The sequence below is a fragment of the Chiloscyllium plagiosum genome, chromosome 14 (genome assembly GCF_004010195.1).
Source record: "Chiloscyllium plagiosum isolate BGI_BamShark_2017 chromosome 14, ASM401019v2, whole genome shotgun sequence".
NCBI classification, from domain to species: Eukaryota; Metazoa; Chordata; class Chondrichthyes; order Orectolobiformes; family Hemiscylliidae; genus Chiloscyllium; species Chiloscyllium plagiosum.
Window position 1 is genome coordinate 38,475,697 of NC_057723.1, and position 14,429 is coordinate 38,490,125.

At 40.2% G+C, this 14,429-nt stretch overlaps 1 protein-coding gene and 1 long non-coding RNA gene across 2 annotated transcripts in view; one reads left to right on the top strand and one right to left on the bottom strand.

Moving 5' to 3' along the window:
* The window catches only part of LOC122556651, a 50,914-nt gene that overhangs the window by 19,250 nt on the left and 17,235 nt on the right, over nt 1-14,429 (top strand). The gene's annotated exons all lie outside the window — the stretch shown is intronic.
* LOC122556650 (electrogenic sodium bicarbonate cotransporter 1-like) overlaps nt 12,050-14,429 on the bottom strand; it is a 117,099-nt gene continuing 114,719 nt past the window's right edge. The window contains exon 22 of the mRNA XM_043703637.1: nt 12,050-12,924. The gene's annotated coding sequence lies outside the window, so the exon portion shown is untranslated. The remainder of the gene's footprint in view (nt 12,925-14,429) is intronic.

The following is a 14,429-nucleotide window of genomic DNA, read 5'->3' on the forward strand; positions in this document are numbered from 1 at the left end:
TAGAATCTTACCATGAAGTGTATAAGTTCTGCTAAGATTTGCTTTCCCAAAATGCAGCACCTCGCATTTATCTAAATTAATACCACTACCACTTCTCAGCCCATTGGCCCATCTGGTCAAGATCCTGTTGTAATCTGAGGTAACCCTCTTCGCTGTCCACTACACCTCCAATTTTGGAGTCATCTGCAAACTTACTCACTGTACCTCTTTTGCTCGCATCCAAATCATTTATGTAAATGACAAATGTAGAGGATCCAGCACCGATCCTTGTGGCACTCCACTGGTCACAGGCCTCCAGTCTGAAAAACAACCCTCCACTACCACCACCCTGTCTTCTACCTTTCAGGCAGTTCTGTATCCAAATGACTAGTTCTCCCTGTATTCCTTGAGATCTAACCTTGCTGACCAGTCTCTCATGGGGAACCTTGTCGAACTGAAGTCCATATAGATCACATCTACCGCTCTACCCTCATCAATCCTCTTTGTGAGACATGATTTCCCAATGCACAAAGCCATGTTGACTATCCCTAATCAGTCCTCGCCTTTTCAAATACATGCACATCCTGTCCCTCAGAATTCTCTCCAACAACTTGCCCACAACTGACATCAGGCTCACTGGTCTATAGTTCCCTGGCTTGTCCTTATCACCCTTCTTAAACAGTGGCACCACATTAGTCAACCTCCAGTCTTCCGGCACCTCACCTGTCACTATCGATGATACAAATATCTCAGCAAGAGGCCCAGCAATCACATCTCTAGCTTCTAACAGAGTTCTAGGGTACACCTGATCAGCTTCTGGGGATTTACCCACCTTTACCAGTTTCAAAACATCCAGCACATCCTCCTCTGTAATATGGACATTTTGCAACATGTCACCATCTATTTCCCTACAGTCTATATCTTCCATATGCTTTTCCACAGTAAATACTGATACAAAATACTCGTTTAGTATCTCCCCCATTTTCTGCGACTCCACACAAAGACCGCCTTGCTGATCTTTGAGGGGCCCTATTCTCTCCCTAGTTACCCTTTGTAAAAACCCTTTGGATTCTCCTTAATTCTATTTGCCAAAGCTATCTCATGTCCCCGTTTTGCCCTCCTGATTTCCCTCTTAAGTATACTCCTACTTCCTTTATACTCTTCTAAGGATTTACTTGATCTATCCTGTCTACACCTTACATATGCTTCCTTCTTTTTCTAAATCAAACCCTCAATTTCTTTAGTCATCCAGTATTCCCTATACCTACCAGCCTTCCCTTTCACCCTGAGAGGAATATATTTTCTCTGGATTCTTGTTATCTCATTTCTGAAGGCTTCCCATTTTCCAACTGTCCCTTTACCTGCGTACATCTGCCTCCAATCAGCTTTTGAAAGTTCTTGCCTAATACTGTCAAAATTGGCCTTTCTCCAATTTAGAACTTCAACTTTTAGATCTGGTCTATCCTTTTCCATCACTATTTTAAATCTAATAGAATTATGGTCGCTGGCCCCAAAGTGCTCCCCCACTGACACCTCAGTCACCTGCCCTGCCTTATTTCCCAAGAGTAGGTCAAGTTTTGCACCTTCTCTAGTAGGTACATCCACATACTGAATCAGAAAATTGTCTTGTACACACTTAAGAAATTCCTCTCCATCTAAACCTTTAACACTATGGCAGTCCCAGTCAATGTTTGGAAAGTTAAAATCCCCTACCATAACTACCCTATTATTCTTACAGATAGCTGAGATCTCCTTACAAATTTGTTTCTCAATTTCCCTCTAACTATTAGGTGGTCTATAATATAATCCTAATAAGGTGATCATCCCTTTCTTATTTCTCAGTTCCACCCAAATAACTTCCCTGGATGTATTTCCAGGAATATCCTCCCTCAGCACAGCTGTAATGCTATCCCTTATCAAAAATGCCACTCCCCCTCCTCTCTTGCCTCCCTTTCTATCCTCCTGTAGCATTTGTATCCTGGAATATTAAGCTGCCAGTCTTGCCCATCCCTGAGCCATGTTTCTGTAATTGCTATGATATCCCAGTCCCATCTTCCTAACCATGCACTGAGTTCATCTGCCTTCCTTGTTAGGCCCCTTGCATTGAAATAAATGCAGTTTAATTTATTAGTCCTATCTTGTCCCTGCCCACCCTTACTGTTTGACTCGCTTCTGTTCTCAACTGTACCAGTCTCGGATTGACCTCTTTCCTCACCGTCTCCCTGGATCCCAGCACCCCCCACCTCACTAGTTTATCTCCTCACAAGCAGCTCTAGCAAATTTTCCTGCCAGTATATTAGTCCCCTTCAAATTTATGTGCAATCCGTCCTTCTTGTACAGGTCACTTCTACCCCAGAAGAGATTCCAATGATTCAAAAATGTGACTCCTTCTCCCATATACCAGTTCCTCAACCATGCATTCATGGAACCATGTTTCCAATGTGGACAATGACCTCTTGCTGGCCCCTCTCCCCAGTGAGAACTGTCTGTACCCTCTCTGAGACATCCTTGATCCTGTCACCAGGGAAGCAATACACCATTCTGATTTTTCGCTGCTGGCCACAGAAACGTCTGCCTGTACCTCGGACGAGAGAATCCCCTAACACAATTGATCTCTTGGAACCCGACATACCCCTCATTTCATTACAGCCAGTCTCCATATCAGAAACATGGCTGTTCGTGCTACATTCCCCTGAGAATCCATCACCCCCTACATTTTCCAAAACAGCATACCTGTTCGAAATGGGTATATCCACAAAAGACTCCTGCACTAGCTGCCTACCTCTCTTACCTTTCCTGGAGTTAACCCATCTATTTCCCCCCTTCCTATAACTGCCATCCTTCACATACTGTTGCTGTTGCAAATTCCTCATTCCTTCTAATTGTCTCTCCAACCGATCCATTCGATCTCATAAGATTCGCAGCCAACAGCATTTATTACAGATATAATCCGCAGTAACCCTTAAACTCTCTCTAAACTCCCATATCTGACAAGAAGTACATATCACTCTACTAAGGCCATTTTTGCTCCTTTACAATTTACAGACCCAGAAAATAATACCATCTTATTCCTCTGCAAACACTGCCCCAGGTTAAATTAAAAGTTCTGGCTTAAATTTTAAATTTAATCAAGAGACATAGCTCCAAAAACATATAATCAAGAAAGAACCCACTCTACTCACTACTGCAGACTTTCTGTAAGCCACTTAAATCAATACACTTATCTGATTCTGTGCTGTGAATTTCGCCCAAACAGTTCCTCCAAGATCAGTTGTGAATTTCACTGTTTGTTAATTTTCCCAGACACACTCCAACGTCCACTGATACATGAATTCAAACAGCAAAGGCAATGTCAGTTTCTTTCTCTCTCTCCTGCACTGACCTCACCATGTGCTTCCTTTGTCTGTTTTCACCCTTGTAAAACTGCTGTTGTTTTGACTTTTTTTTTCCAAAAGTTCCAAAACAATGCAACAGCATATGAAACAGTAATTGCTTCTCCTGGAATTCGAGGAAATCACTTCCAGCACGTAAAACACCTCAAAAAAGGAGCAACTGTTACAGCCAGAAATTTTTCCCGTCCTCCATCTTGGATTACCCAGAACCTCCCTCATTCCATTATAGTCCCCCTTACTCAAGCACAGGATTCTGGTATTGGATTTTATCTTCACACTCTCCATCTGTATTCCAAATTGAACCATACTGTGATCACACCTTCCAAGAGGCTCCCTAACTATGATGTCATTAATTATTCCTGTATCATCACACAAAGCCAAATCTAGGATAGCTTGCTCCCTCGTCGGTTCCATTACATACTGTTAAAGAAAACTATCACGGATACACTCAATTAACTCCTCCTCAAGGCTACCCTGACTGAGCTGGTTCGACCAATCTACAAGTAGATTAAAATCCCTCATGATAATTGCCATACCATTTTTACAGGCATTAGTTATTTATTTGTTTATTGCCAGCCCCAATGTGATGTTATCATTTGTTATTCAAGTAAATAAGCTTATTATGTGTTACATAATGCCAAAATCATGTGTTAAGAAATGGATGAAGTCGTGCAGAGAACAATTTTATGCAAATATGTTTGTGCTACACAATGTATCACTCAAAATTAAAGTTCTTCACAGAAATTATCTTATGCATTATTATTGCCTTTTTAAATAATATGATTAGTATAACTGTATTGGGAAAAATGGAGTCACATAAATTTATTGGCCATAACTTACATGCTCTTCCCACCTTGTTTTCACTTTAAAAATAATGAAGTAGTGGAACTAAATTAACATCTATGTTTGAAGTTCAGGTTTACTGCTTGGTTTCTGCTCACTCTGGTTTTCAGGTGCACTTTGATCTAGGTCAAATCTCCTGCTGGAAACAGATAGGAGCCTCATTAATAAATGCAAATCGGAATCAAATGATGTATTTATGACCCATGATCTTATTTTCATCTCAGTCTGTTGCTATCATCAGTTCCTGCTCTCATCCGCAAACCTTGGATACTGCAATTCATGAAGTGGCCACTTTCAGCATTATTTGAAGGTATGTTCTGCTACTGTCAGATAAAACGTGTGAAAATCTTGTGAGACACTTTTATTTGGAATACATGATAATATTTTGCTATTTAGATGATTTTAAAGTAACTGTAGCTACTGAATAAAATTCTGAACTTGAAAGGCGCTTTTCCATCATACTCTTCTTCAGGAAGATCCTTCTCAGAATTCTACTTTAGAGGAGGAAGAGGGGCATTTGAAGCTGGAGGAAAGAGCAAACATAAAGAGTTGTACTTGCACCTTTTTTTTTAAACCATCCCAAAAGAGTTAGGAAGTTTAGAACCAAATACCCACAATTCTCTAAGAAGCAGTGCATTTGAAGGCTCTGAAAAGGGTGTCAAATAATTGTGTCACCTCCTTCAATAAGATGTCTCACAAATTTGTTTGAGTTTTTTGAAGAAGTAACAAAGAGGATTGATGAGGGCAGAGCGATGGATGTGATCTATATTGACTTCAATAAGGCATTCGACAAGGCTCATCATGGTTAGCAAGGTTAAATCACATGGAATACAGGGAGAACTCGCTATTTGGATACAGAACTGGCTTGAAGGTAGAAGACAGAGGGTCGTGTTGGAGGGATGTGTTTCAGACTGGAGGCCTGTGACCAGTGGTGTGCCACAAGGACCTGTGCTGCTTTTTGTTATTTATATAAATGATTTGGATGTGAACATAGGAGAAATAGTTAGTAAGTTTGCAGATGACACCAAAATTGGAGATGTCGTGGACAAAGAAGAAGGTTATCTCAGATTACAAAGGGTTCTTAATCAAATGGGCCAATGAGCCCAAGGAGCAGCAGATGGAGTTTAATTTCGGTAAATCTGAGGTGCTGCATTTTGGAAAGGCAAATCAGGACAGGACTTATAACTTAATGGTAAGATCCTGGGAAGTGTTGCTGAACAAAGAGACCTACAGATTTATAGTTCCTTGAAAATGGTGTCACAGATAGAGTAGAATTGTGAAGAAGGCATTTAGTATGCTTGCCTTTATTGGTCAGTACATTGAGTATGGTGCAAGAGTTGGGAGGTCATGTTGCTGCTGTACAGGACATTGGTTAGGCCAGTTTTGGAATACATGCATGCACTTCTGGTTTCCCTCCTGTAGAAAGAATGTTGTAAAACTTGAAAGGGTTCAGAAAAGATTTACAAGGATGTTGCCAGTGTTGGAGGGTTTGAGCTATAGGGAGAGGCAGAATAGGCTGGGGCTGTTTTTCCTGGAGCATCAGAGGCTGAGGGGTGACCTTATAAAAGTTTATAAAATCATGAGCATGGATAGGGTAAATAGACAAAGTCTTTTCCCCAGGATAGCGAAGTCCAAAAGTAGAGGGCTTAGGTCTATAGTGAGAAGGGAAAGATTTAAAAGGGACCTATGGAGCAACCTTTTTATGCAGAGGGTGGTGCGTGTATGGAATGAGCTGCCAGAGGAAATGGTGGAGGCTCGCACATACTACGACATTGAAAAAGCATTTGAATGGGTATATGAAGAGAAAGGATTTAGAGGGATAGAGGCCAAATGCTGGCAAATGGGACTAGATTTATTTAGCATGGAGGAGTTGGACCAAAGTGTCTGTTTCTGTACTGTATGTGTTTATGACTCTAACTGAACCAACTGCCACAGTAAGCCAACCAGGATTCCATAGAAGAGATCGATAAACCAGACAATCCTCTGTTAATTTTGTATTAAGCAGCTGACTAATGTCATGGACGCTATCATAAACATTTTATCACTGTCCCCATGGACAATAGGAGTTATGCTCAAATAATGCATAACCAAAATATCAACAGCACATAATGGAGGTCTGTGTCCAGTTTTTTTTAGCAGCCATGATGACACTTTTATATTGCAGCAGTACTCCATTCTTTTCAATCTTTGCTTCTGCTAAGCAAGCAAGAGGCTGGATTCTTGGAGGTAAAGAATATTCGCTGACTCCTCTCAGGAAGAGTCAGAATTGCTAAAATCCGAAAATCCCACCTTTGAGTCAAATAGATCTCTCAATGAGTGAATTAACACAGTCCCCAAGCCATGATCTGATTGCATGGGGGATGAAGTACACAAAATAAAACAAACCTGTCTTGACGTCATGGCTTGAGAATTCCACTTGTATGCTCATGAAATTAAACTCTGCCCAAGACCAACATTGATATTCAGGTCAACCAACATTGCAACTATCTTTGGAATATGCAACTATGAAAAGAGTTTTAAAGGTTATAACTTTACTATTTACAAAAACGATACCACATTATTAACTGCCAAGTCTGGACCTTAAGCATTGATTGACCTGCTGTAGATATCCATTTAGATTTCCAATAAAGTGCTCCCGAATGGCTGGCAGCATGAGAGGTAGAAAGCCCAGTCAGGAGCCCATGAGATATTTCCAGCTGATATCCTCCAGAAGCTTCAGCCTGACAGTGCCCACTACTAGCCTCCATCAATTCATCTGGTGTCTGACCAATTTTGCCAATCTCACTTCTGGCACCGTGGAATCAGTCACCCAACTGAAGCTCTCACCCATTTGTCCTCCTAGCCTGTGCAAGATTGTTGAACCAAATAGCCAAAACTTGAAAATTGAAAACAAGGGATAAAAGCTCCACCTATCTTGCAGTAGGCATCTATGTTACTCAAGCATTCATAGACAAATTTAAACTTTTCCTTTGACAAAATAAGACTATTTACTATAACTAAACAAAGTGTTACAAAAAAACAAAGAGAAAGTCAGCAGGTCTGGCAGCTTCTCAGAGAGAATATTTTGAGTTCAATTACTTCTTTGGAATTTTTGAATAAGGCTACCCTCTCTTTCTCAAGATGTAATTATACATAAAACATTTTAATAAGTAAATTAATTAGGTTCCACGTGTGTCATTCCAAGATTTTCTTTTTAAACAGAGGAAGAAATGCCTAAGTTTGCAGTGGTTGATGTTATTCAAGCAAAAATAACAGTCATTCAACAGTAAAAATGGTGCAAATTATAAAAAAATAAGATTAAGATCATCGCATTCATCTGAAGATTTTGAATGAGCATATTAGGTTTGAATGATCAATTAATACATGAGATATCAGGTTCGCCATTTGTGCTGCAACTATCCCAATTTTCAATTCAAATGAGAAGTCTTCCTGTTTCATCCATTTTACACTGTCACCCAAAGTCAAAACTTTCCCTCTTCTTGTGGCTTCCTTATTATCCATGCATTGCTAGTCATGGCTTAATGGTGTCACAATATTGAGCAAGGAGAAGAGGCAAACATCAAGAGCTATTTCAGCCATTATGGGGACAGTGCATTGTTGTCAAGAACCATTCTATAAATAACTAAACTAACTGATGCTACAATATCACAACTATTCCCCCATTACGTATGTCAAGACCAACTGATGACTTTTTTTCTTCTGTAAGTTGATTCTAAATGATTAAGAATTGGAACCAATTTTGACTGAAAGGTCAAGTGTAAAAATGACCAGATATTAGGTGGTAAAGATAACTTATAAGGATTGTGATATCTGCTTACAGGAGGGATTATTTATTGTGAGCCTTGAAAGAAAAATAGAATCTTACAAAAAATCTTTGACAAAAAAATTTAATATGATTCTGATCCTGCTACATTATTTCTGGTGCAACTCAAAATGGCAGTCACATTTTCAAGAAGAAGAATTACATGGAATACACAGAAGACCACAAAATAGACATAGGAAACATATTTCAATTATGAATCAATATTGCCATTGTTGTGTCACTATAACTTAGATACTGTATTGGAGCAACAATGAGAAGTGCTGTTGACATGATAACAAATGGAGTAATGCATGTCAGCTATGTCTAATGATTCATTTTATCATGATGATAGTTTATGAAATTACGCAGCATTTCATATCGTTGTTAGGTTGTTTTGAAGAATGAGTGTGAGAGACTGACATCAGACATGGAGAAAGTGAGGACTGCAGATGCTGGAGATCAGAGCTGAAAATGTGTTGCTGGAAAAGTGCAGCAGGTCAGGCAGCATCCAAGGAGCAGGAGAATCGATGTTCCTGAAGAAGGGCTCATGCCGAAACGTCGATTCTCCTGCTCATCAGATGCTGCCGGACCTGCTACGCTTTTCCAGCAACACATTTTCAGTGCTGACATCAGACATGCCAATTCTTGGTAGCATGGAAGACTGATTTAATTTAAATTAGTGGTGACCAGATTTCCATCCCTTTTGTCTAAAAAGAAATGGTTGTTATTGGTGAAATTTCTAAGTGGCTCAGTGGTTAGCATTACTGCCTCACAGCACCAGGGACACGGGTTTGATTCCAGCCTCGGGCGACTGGCTGTGTGGAGTTTGCATATTCTCCCTATGTCGCGTAGGTTTCCTCCGGGTGTTCCAGTTTCCTCCCACAGTCAAAAGATGTGCAGGTTGGGTGAATTGGCTATGCTAAATTGCCCATAGAGCATTAGTCAGAGGGAAATAGGTCCGGGTGGGTTACTCTTCGGACGGTCGGTGTGGACTGGTTGGGCCGAAAGACCTGTTTCCACACTGTAGGGAAGCTAATCTAATCTAAACTCTCAGTCGGTCTTACAAATGGCATATGCAGGACTCTTAAACCTGCAGAAACTGTCCTCAGTTGGATGATACTTCCCCTGTCAATGAGCTGAAGAACTGGTTGAACAACCCATATCCAAGGATGCAAAATTATTAATCTCTAATTCCAATCTGTTACCTAATACAGCAAAGCAACTTCCACAGGTTACTCTGTGTTGGTAAAGTTACTGGTATGCAGATGCTCTTCCTCTTCCCTCCCTTCCCTCCCCACCCATTTTGCTACAGAGTCATTAACACAGGCAGAAAGAACATGGGAAGAGAACCAAATACTAAATCAATTTCTTTGTAAAAGGACAATGTTAAAAATCACACAACACCAGGTTATAGTCCAACAGTGCTCCAAAAGCTAGTACTTCCAAATAAACAGAGTCTTAGAGATGTACAGCATCCATGCCGACCAGATATCCCAACCCAATCTAGTCCCACCTGCCAGCACCTGGCCCATATCCCTCCAAACCTTTCCTATTCATATACCCATCCAAATGCCTCTTAAATGTTGCAATTGTGCCAGCCTCTACTACTTCCTCTGGCAGCTCATTCCATATATGTACCACCCTCTGCATGAAAAAGTTGCCCCTTAGGTCCCTTTTATATCTTTCCCCTCTCACCCTCTAGTTCTGGACTCCCGACCCCAGGGAAAAGACTTTGCCTATTTACCCTATCCATGCCCCTCATAATTTTGTAAACCTCTAAGGTCACCCTTCAGCCTCTGACACTCCAAGGAAAACAGCCCCAGCCTGTTCAGCCTCTCCCTATAGCTCAAATCCTCCAACCCTGGCAACATCCTTGTAAATCTTTTCTGAACCTTTTCAAGTTTCACAACATCTTTCCGATAGGAAGGAGACCAGAATTGCACGTAATATTCCAACAGTGGCCTAACCAATGTCCTGTACAGCTGCAACATGACTTCCCAACTATAACCTGGGTTATAGTGTGATTTGTAACATTGTCCACCCTAGTCCAAAAGCAGCATCTCCACATGTTTGTAAAATAAAACAGCAGCATAGTGTCTCAGCGGTAAGTGCTGCTGCCTCAGTGCCAGAGACCTGTGTTCAATTTCAGCCTCAGGAACATTCTCCCCATGTCTGTGTGGATTTCCTCCAGGTGTTCTGGTTTCCTCCCACAGTCCAAAAGATGTGCAAGTTAGATGTTTGGCCATGCTAAATTGCCCATAGTGTCCAGTGATGTGTGGGCTAGGTGGATTAGCCATGGGAAATACAGGGATGGGGTGGATCTGAGTAGGCTGCTCTTTGGAAGGTCGGTGTCGACTCAATGGGATTAATGTTTCACACTACAGGGATTCTATGAATTTATGAAAAGCTACCTAAAGGTGTATGCTTGAAGTAACTACTTGTATCACTCTGAGGTTGATCTAGGTGTTATTTGAATATAGATGCCACAGAATTGTTGCAAACCAGCTGCAGTGAATTACACGAGGACAATACAAGACAGGTGAGTGTGGTAATCCATGATAGCAGATCTCTGGCGGAAATAGCTACAAACAACAGCAGTATAAAATGGAGTTATGTGTTAATATTTAAATGCCAGATTTGATTCCAAAAACTTTATAATTTATTCTTAGGATAGGAACATCATCGGCTAGGATAGCAGTTGTTGCCTGTCATTAATTGATCTTGAGAAGCTGATGGGGAGATTCTGTATTGAACTCTTGCAGTCCAGTCCATGTGATACAGGCACATCCATAGTGCTATTGAGTGCGCTCAAAAGGATTATGGAGACTTGCAACCATACGTTCTGTGGATGGTACACACTGTTGCTGCTGTGCATTTGTAGTGGAAAGAGTGAATGTTCGAGATGGTGAATGGTGAGTCAATCAAGTGGACGACTTTGTCTTAGATACTGCTAAGCTTCTTGAGTATCATTAAGCACATCAGACGAAAGCGTAATAACAAGTTAATAATAGCCTTTTTTTATTAATTTGATTAAATCAACAATGTAAAAATCATGAAGAAAAGGGCATTCATTCTACATATGTCATCCACACACAAGTCCATACAAGGTCATGTTAACCAGCTTTCTCATGCCTTCCAACAGAAGCACTCAGTGACTGACAGTAACTCAAGGAGGTGAAAGTGGGTACTGCAGATGCTGAAGATTAGAGTAGTGTTGGAAAAGCACAACAGGTCAGACAGCATCCAAGGAGCAGGAAAATTGACAGTTAACCGTCATAAATGAATGATTCTGTTCACACAATTGCAACTCAATATGTTTAGGTTAATGAAACTGAAAATCTATGCATAAATGTAGATGTAAACAAACATGATTCATCAAAAACATGCCAAACAATTTAAAAAATAATTTCAGAGTGCTTTAAAGATGTATCAATAATATGGGAGTAGATTAGTTTAGGATATCTGGTCAGCATGGATGAGTCGGACCAAAGGGTCTGTTTCTGTGCTATGTATTTCTGTGACTCTATGGCTCTATATAGCTGACGAAATGTTCAGACCAGTAAATCTATAAATGTACTTATCGATATATATTGAACCCAATTCGAGACATCTGATTTCCAAATGCCCATAAGTAAACTACAAAAGGCTAAAATTACATTACGCATTCTACACAGCATGATACAACACAGAAGTAAGCCAAAGGATCCATATAATCCGTAAATTACATTTGCTGCACGCACCCCCTACCCACCCACTGTGCAAAGGTACTTTTTTCCCTAACTCCACTTCAATTATTTTATTGTACCTTAAGTTTGTGCTCTTGTATAGCTATATTACTGAAAACAACATTTTTTTAATCCTGAAGACCATTATCAGGTCACCCATAACCTCTGAGCCAACGGGGGTAATAATGTTAAATTCTCAACTGTGTGTTCAGACATGCAAATTCTCATCCCTGGCAACATCATAATAAATTTATAATGACAACAGCTATATTTATACAGCGTCTTTAATGTGATGAGCATTCTCAAGAACTTCATGATACTATTATAAAACAAGACATAAAACCAAACTACATTGGTAATATTAGTTCAGACAACCAACAGCTTGGTCAAAGATATTAAGGATTGATTTAAAAGTTGTAAAGTGAGGTAAAGAATTGGCAAAGCTTAGGGAGGAAATGGCAAAACTTAAGGCAACTAAAAGGCACAGCCACCATGAGTGAACCAATTGAAATCAAGGTTACACAGAGGCTAAAACAAAGAAGATTTCAAATAACTTGAAGGTTATAATTGGAGGAGATTACACAGATAGGGAAGGCCAAGGCCACAGGTGACTTTAAAAGCAAAGATAAGAACTGTAAAATCAAGACAATACTAAACAGGAGTCAATGTAGGTCAGCGAGCACTGGGTGATGGGTGAACAGGACTTTGGTGCACATCAGGAAAGATGTAGGAAAGCTTTGGAATACTTAAATCATGAAAAAAAGTTCTCAGTAAGTCATGCTTCTTCTTGCTCATTAAAATCCTAGGGATTCCCTTGTATTGAAATGGCATCTAAATAATGATGCAAACCAAAATATTTCACTTCTGTAATATTTCATTGTCAGTAATGGAGTCCAACAAGAAGTTGTAATTATTTCAGTACAAGAATATACCTGACCACCTAAAGATGACACTAATTTAAAACATCAAAATTAACTATTTATTATGAATATGAACTTGTTCAAGTTTGCTTTTCAATTCAAAAGAATAATGAAGGGTAATTTTGTTCTGTGCAGTGTAAAGAGAAGTTAGTTTTTGTTTTCAGACCAGAATAATCCTGTTTTACTTCTTCCACAGTTTTCTTTCCAATATCAGCATTGAGTTTGCCTTTCACTGTATCCTTTACTTTCCACAGAGTAAATACCTATTAAAATGAAAACAGACAATTGCTAAGCCATGAAAAATATGTGATAAATTGTAAGCAGCAGTTAATCTAACTTTACACAAATTTAACATATTAGCATTTTGTTGACATTTGTTTATATTTTATCACTTGTTAACTTTGAGAAATTTTGTTTTAGAGAGGGGGGAATAAAGCATATGTGTGTTATCCATTGAGATGTCCAATACAAACCATTTTGCCCTCCCGGAATTAGACCTAGAAGCTATACTGATAATATCAGAATCATTCATACAAGTATTGGTGATGATTCCCATAAAACAACTGAGTTTTTATTAAAACCAATCTCTCTACTTCACTAATGTCCTTCAAGGAATGAAATTTGCCATCCTTGCCCAGACTATACTATTTGAGACACCAGACCCAAAATAAAGAAGCTAACTTTCAATCGTCTGCTAAAATAACTCAATTCACCGCTTAGTTCTACCCATCTGCTACAAGGAAGCATAACAAGGATAAATATCATGGACGGTTTAGGTTCTTGTGGCACAGTGATAGTGTCCCTAAGCCTGGGCCAAGAGACCTGGGTTCAAGTCCCACTTGCTCTCGAGGTGTGAGATAGCAACTATGAACAGTTTGATTAGAAAAATAGGCAAAGAACCATAAATGGATTGTGCTCTTGTGGCACACTGGTCCCATCCTTTCCTCTGAATTAAGAGACCCAAGTACAAGTCCCACCTGCTCCAGAGGTGTGAGATAACAGCCCTGAATAGGTTGACTAGAAAATAAAACCAGGGACTGGAGTGTTCTTGTGGTGCAGCAATAGTGTCCCTTCTCTGAACCAGGAAGTGGGAGTTCAAGTCCCAGCTGCTCCAGAGATATATAATAATGTTCCTGAACAGGGTGATCAGAAAATATCCAAAACTACAACAGTGCACTGCCACTTTCCTAAAGCCTGTAGCCTCTTCCCACAGGGTGCTACAGCAGAACAGCCCCAAAACTTCAGGGAAGCTGACAAGATTGTCTTTCTCCCTGTGCAATGGTGAACCATCCACCACTGGTAAAATGCCAGAGGTTGTTGGAAAAGGTTCTTAAGTGGTGCAATTGGTTTCTGGGGAGGACATCTGTCATCTACCTTTCCCACTATTGGTAAAATACTTTGGCTGCAAAAAGATAACAGTGCTCCATTCCCTACCTTTCTTTACTATTCCACCACAGAACATACCAGATGGCCTCCTTCTTCAAAGATCGCAATTACCCTTCCCACATTGTTGATGCTGCCCTCCAGCACATCTCATCCACTTCCCACACCTCCACCCTTGAACCCCACCCCTCCAATCGCAACAAAGACAGAAACCCCTGGTCCTCACCTTCCACTCCATCAACTTCCGGATACATCGCAGTATCCTCCACCATTTTCACAATCTACAAACAGACCCAATCACCGGGGTATATTTTTCTTTCCACCCCTACATGAGTTCAGTAAAGACCATTCCCTCTGCGACTCCCTTGTTAGGTCCATGACCCCA